We start from the raw sequence: 6,453 nt of genomic DNA on the forward strand, positions 1-6,453 counted from the left end.
GTTGGATTGCTTTCTGTCAGGGGGAGGGGGAATGGAAGAGATGGAGAAAAAAATGTAAAACTCAAAACCTTGCAAAAATGATTAATGGAAACTATTCTTCCAGGTATCTGGGAAAATAAAAAAGTAAAATATTTAATTTTTATAAAAAAAAATAGAAAATCTTCTGTTTGGTTTCCAATGTTCTTCACAACTCCAGCCTTCCAGTCTTTTTTTTTTAGGTTTTTGTAAGGCAAATGGGGTTAAGTGGCTTGCCCAAGGCCACACAGCTAGGTAATTATTAAGTTTCTGAGACTGGATTTGAACCCAGGTCCTCCTGACTCCAGGGCCGGTGCTTTATCCCCTACACCACCTAGCTGCCCCCCCTTCCAGTCTTCTTAACAATTCATTATCCTATCTGTATTTTTGATCTAGTAAAGCTAGCCTTCTTATTGCCCCTGTACCTTTTCATTGACTGTCTCTGAACTATGCTCCCTTCTTATTTTTGTTTCTTGGTTTCTATGATTGAGCTGAAATTCTGCCTTTGGTAAGAGCCCTTTCTGATCTTCTTTCCTTCTTTAAAACCAAACCAAATATAGTAAAGTCTTTAAGGGTCATCTCTCTGAGATTAACTGCCTTTTGTTCTGCAAAAATCTTTAATATACAGTATTAAATATAATATTTAATATATAGTATTAAAAAGTCCACTCTCTCCTTAGACTGTGAGTTCCTTGGGAGAATGGGAATTAATTTTTTTCTACACATCATCCTTAGCACATAGTAACTAGTTCATAATTGTCATTTAATAATTGCTTGCTGAAAACAATGTTTACTTTCAAGGAGACTGAACCCCCCCCCCCATATACATCTACATACATATATTGAAAAACACAACCACAATATATACTCAGTAACTTTGTGGGAAAGGCACCAATTAGCTGGGGGTGGAGATAGGGTGAGGGTTAGGAAGTCTTATAGCAGAAGGTAATGATTAAGCTCAGTCTTGAAAGAGACCAAGAATTTTAAGAGGTGGAGAAGAGAAACAAGCATTCCAGGAATGGAGACAGCCATTGAATGCAAAGGTTTGACTTGGGGGACGCACTATTTAGGGAGAATTACAGGAAGGTCAATCTGGCTTAATCAAGAGTGTATGTTGTGGGGTGGGGAGGTGTGTATTAATGTAATCAGGTTTGAAAAGTACAATGGGGGCTAGCTGTAGCCAACTTTAAATTCTAAATGGAGGATCTTCTGTTCATTGACATTAAAGTTCTGCATTACTTAGACTCTTCCTGCCTTTATGTTTTTATTAAATATTAATCTTTCTATGAAGTCCACACTCCTCCATGTTCCAGTCAGACTGAACACTCCATCTCTGATCTTCACAACTTTGCACTGACTGTCTTTCACACTTGGGATGCTCTCCTTCTATACTCTTGCCTCTTCCATTCACTGACATCATCAAGACTTAATCCTACAGCCACAGGTGCCTTTAACTCTATAGTTTTTAATTCATCTACTTGGTGTGAATTGTTTTTTTTGAAATTTCATCTCAGTTCTCTTTGGAAAAATAGGTGAAGATGGAACTCTGCCTAACTCTTTCTATGACACCAATATGGTGCTAATACCTAAGCCAGGAAGAGTTAAAACAAAGAAAATGATAGACCTATCTCCCTCATGAATATAGATTTAAAAATCTTAACTAAAATCTTAGCAAAAGGGCTACAACAAGTTATCACTAGGATAATATATTATGACCAAGTAGGATTTATCCAAGGAATGCAGGTTTGGCTCAGTACTAGAAAAACTGTCAGTATAATTAGTTATATCAATAATATACCTATCAAAAGTCACATGATCATATCAATAGATGCTGGAAAAACTTTTGACAAAATACAGCATCCATTTCAACTAAAAACACTAAAGAATGTAGGAATAAATGGTTTGTTCCTTAGACTAATGAGCAGCATCTATCTGAAATCATCAACAAGCATTATATGCAATAGGGATAGGCTTGAAGCATTTCAATAATATCAAGGGGTAAAAGAAGGATACCCATTATAACCACCACTAGTATTCAATATTGTGTTAGAAATGTTAGCCTCAGCAATGAGAGGAAAAAGAAGGTGAAGGAATTAGAATTGAGAAGGAAGAGACAAAACTCTCACTCTTTGCAGATGACATGATGGTATACCTAGAGAATCCAAAAAAGTCATCTTAAAACTACTAGAAATAATGAGTAACTTTAGCAAAGTTGCAGGATATAAAATAAACCCTCATAAATCCTCAACATTTCTATATATGACTAGAAAAATATAACAGAAACAACTAGAAAGAGATACTCCATTCAAAGTAACCTCAGACAATATAAAATACCTGGGAGTCTATTTGTCAAGGCAGACGCAGAAACTTTTTGAAAACAATTACAAAACACTTCTCACACAGATAAAATCAGATTTAAATAACTAGGCAAACATCAACTGCTCATGAATAGGTCAAGCTAATATAATAAAAGTGACAATTCTACTAAAACTAAACTATCTGTTAAGTGCCCTACCAATCAAAATTCCAAAATTACTTTAATGAGTTAGAAAAATTTGTAAGCAAATTTATATGGAGAAATAAAAAGTCAATAATTTCCAGGGATTCAATGAAAAAAAGTGCAAAAGAAGGTGACTTAGCCTTACTAGGTCTGAAATTATATTATAAAAGCATCAGTCATCAAAACTGTCTAGTATTAGCTAAGAAATAGAGTGGAGGATCAGTGGAATAGACTAGGTGCAATAGCAGGAAACGATTATAGTAATCTGCTGTTTGATAAACCCCAAATCCCAGCTTTTGGGATAAAAACTCTCTCTTTGATAAAAAACTGCTGGGAAAATTGGAAGTTAGTCTGGAAGAGACTTAGATTAGATCAACCCCTCATACCCTATACCAAGATAAGATCAAAATGGATACAGGATTTAGGCATAGAAAAAATATTAAAGGAAACATGAAGATCAATGCTGAAAGGGATGCAGAAAATCTGAGACACTAATACATTGTTGGTGGAGCTGTGAACTCATCCAACCTTTCTGGAGAGCAATTTGGAATTATGCCCAAAGGGCAAAAAAAATGTACATACCCTTTGATCCAATACCACTACTGGGTCCATTCCCTGAAGAGGTTAGGAAAAAGGGTAAAAACATCACTTGTACAAAATATTCATAGCAGCCCTGTTTGTGGTGGCAAAGAATTGGAAATTAAATGAATGTCCTTCAATTGGGAAATGGCTTAGCAAACTGTGGTATATGTATGTCATGGAACACTATTGTTTTATTAGAAACCAGGAGGGATGGGAATTCAGAGAAGCCTGGAAGGATTTGCATGAACTGATGCTGAGCAAGATGAGCAGAACCAGAAAAACATTGTACATCCTATCAGAAACATGGGGATGATGAGAAACTTTGATGGATTTGTTCATTCCATCAGTGCAACAACCAGGGACAATTTTGGGCTATCTGCAATGGAGAATGCCATCTGTATCCAGAGAAAGAATTGTAGACTTTGAACAAAGACCAAAAACTATTACTTTCAAATTAGAAAAAAAATGTTATCTTATTATGTAATTTTGCTATCTCATACTTTGTTTTTCTTCCTTAAGGATATGATTTCTCTCTCATCACATTCAACTGAGATCAATGTATACCATGGAAACAATGCAAAGATTAACACAATGCCTTCTGTGGGGTGGGGGGGAGGAGGAAAATAAGAATGGGGGAATAATAGTAAAACTCAAAATAAATAAAATCTTTCTAAAAAAAAAAAAACAGTTTAGGTCAAATGGAAAAAGCAACACAAAAGGAAAATGAGGAGAAGAACGCCTTAAAAAGCAGAATTGCCCAGCTAGAAAAGGAGATAAAAAAGCTCTCTGAAGAAAAAACTCCTTCAAATGCAGAATGGAACTGTAGAAAGCTGATGACTTTGCGAGAAATTAGGAAGAAATAAAACTCTTCCAAAAAAAGCCAAAATTTAGAAGAAAATGTAAAATATCTCATTGGAAAAACATCCTACCTCAAAAACAAATCCAGAAGAAATAATTTTAAAATTTATTGGGCTACCTGAAAGTGATGATCACGAAAAAAGCCTAGACTGCATTTTTCAAGAAATAATACAGCATAAGTTCCCTGAGATCCTAGAAGTAGAGAATAAAATATAAATTGAGGGAATTCACTGGTCACCTCCTGAAAGAGATCCCAAAAGAAAATCTTCCAGGAATATTATAGTCAAATTCCAAAACTCCCATGTCAAAGAGAAAATACTAAAAGCTGCTAGAAACAAACAATTCAACTACTGTGGCTACATAGTCAGAATTACATAGGACCTGGCAGCATCTACATTAAGGGCTCATATGGATTGTAATATGATATTCTGGAAGTCAAAAGATCCTGATTTACAATCAAGAATCAACTACCCAGTAAAACTGAACATTTTCTTTCTTTCTTTTTTTAAAGATTTTTCAAGGCAATGGGGTTAAGTGGCTTGCCCAAGGCCACACAGCTAGGTAATTATTAAGTGTCCAAAGGCAGATTTGAACTCAGGTACTCCTGATTCCAGGGCTGGTACTCTATCCACTGTGCTGCCCCTGAAAAGATGGACTTTCAATGAAAAAGGGGACTTTCAAACTTTCCTATTGAAATAACCAGAGCTGAACAGAAAGTTTGATCTCCAAAGTACAGGACTCTGGTGAACCATAGAGGGGGTGGATGAGAAGGATTGACTGTGAGGAGCTTAATGATGTTGAACTGTTTATATTCCTGCATGGGAAGAAGATACTGATAACTTATGTGAACTTTCTCATTTATAAGAGCTGTTAGAAGGAGCAGATATAGACAGGACATAGGAAGGAGCAGAATATAATAGTATAATATAGTAAAAAGATGGAGTCAATGGGTGATAAAGGGAAGTACTGGGAGGAGGACAAAGGAGAGGAAGGAGCTAAGATATTTCTCATAAGAGTCAAGAAAAGACTTTTTCAATGGACTGGAATGGGGGAAGGTGAGGAGGAATGAGTGAGCCCTTCATTCTCAGCAGAAATGGCTTAGAGAGGAAATAACATACACACTTAATAGGGTAGAGAAATCTATCTTAGCCTAGAGAAAAAATGAGAAGAAAGGGATGGGCTAAGGGGAAATGAGGGGAAAGGAAGGGGGGAATAGGTAAAAGAAGAGAGGGAAGATTATGGGAGAGGGTACTCAGATACAACACACTTTTGGACAGAGATAGGGTGATAGCAGAGAGAGAATAGAATAAATGAGAGTGGGAGGAATAGAGTCGAGGGAAATACAGCTTGTAATAGCAACTGTGGAAAAACTATTGAAGCAACTTCTCTGGTGGACTTATGATAAAGAAGGTAACTCACCCCAGAGACAGAGCCATTGGATTCTGAACACAGATTGAAGTACATTTTTCTTTTTCTCTCTCACTATTCTTGAGGTTTCTCATCTTCTTGGGGGGAGGGGGGTTTATGTTTATTCTCATAACAAAATTATTGTAATAATATAAGATTATGAAACAATTTTTAAAAGTTTGTAATGACATGAAAGTAAGGAAATCTTTTATATAATAGGAGTTAAAAAAAGAAAGCAGTTGTCTTCTGTTTAAGTGGTGATAAAAAACCAAATTATTTTAGAGGAAGCAAAGAAAATCTTGGTAGATGACATTGGTGATACTGTAGAGGACCTATGTACATCTTTTGTGAAGTTGTTGCCTCTGAGTGATTGTTGATATGCTTTATATAGTGCCACATATAAGAAAAGAGTCTACGAAAGACCTAGTTTTTATATTCTGGGCTCTTGAATGTGTACCTTTAAAATGTAAGCTGATTTATGGTAGTCCTAAAGCTGCCATTAAAAAAGAAATTTAGAGGTATTAAACATGAGTTAATGGTTTCGATGATATTAACAATCATTCAATACTTGGAGAGAAACTGTGAGCCAATGTAACAGGTTCACTTCAAGGAAGACCTTTATAAAATGATACTAAAGTGTCATCCAGGGGTGGCTAGGTGGTGCAGTGGATAGAGCACCAGCCCTGGAGTCAGGAGTACCTGGGTTCAAATGTGATCTCAGACACTTAATAATTACCTAGCTGTGTGGCCTTGGGCAAGCCACTTAACCCCATTTGCCTTGCAAAAACCTAAAAAAAAAACCCCAAAACAATGAAGTGTCATCCAAAAGTAGTTTCCAAAAAAAAAAAAGCCAAAAGTACTTTACATTCTGCAGCTCCATCAATTGGAATGGTATTTGTCCCTTTCCGTACCTATGAAGGAAACATAAAGGAGATTCATTAATTTAAACAGCTTATCAGTGATGGCCATTAGACTGTCTCATCATGGTGGTTATGTGTAGAACCTGTAGAACTTCTCATCCTTTTTAAGCCAAAACAAATGGCATTATTTGCATCCCTGGCAGAATTAATATGAATATGATAGTCAATGTG

At 36.0% G+C, this 6,453-nt stretch overlaps 1 pseudogene; it reads left to right on the forward strand.

Moving 5' to 3' along the window:
- The first annotated feature begins 5,521 nt into the window (after positions 1 to 5,521).
- On the forward strand, positions 5,522 to 5,986 carry LOC141489508 (cofilin-2 pseudogene; annotated as a pseudogene).
- Positions 5,987 to 6,453: the final 467 nt, after the last annotated feature.

Source organism: Macrotis lagotis, chromosome 5, assembly GCF_037893015.1.
Source record: "Macrotis lagotis isolate mMagLag1 chromosome 5, bilby.v1.9.chrom.fasta, whole genome shotgun sequence".
Lineage (NCBI taxonomy): Eukaryota > Metazoa > Chordata > Mammalia > Peramelemorphia > Peramelidae > Macrotis > Macrotis lagotis.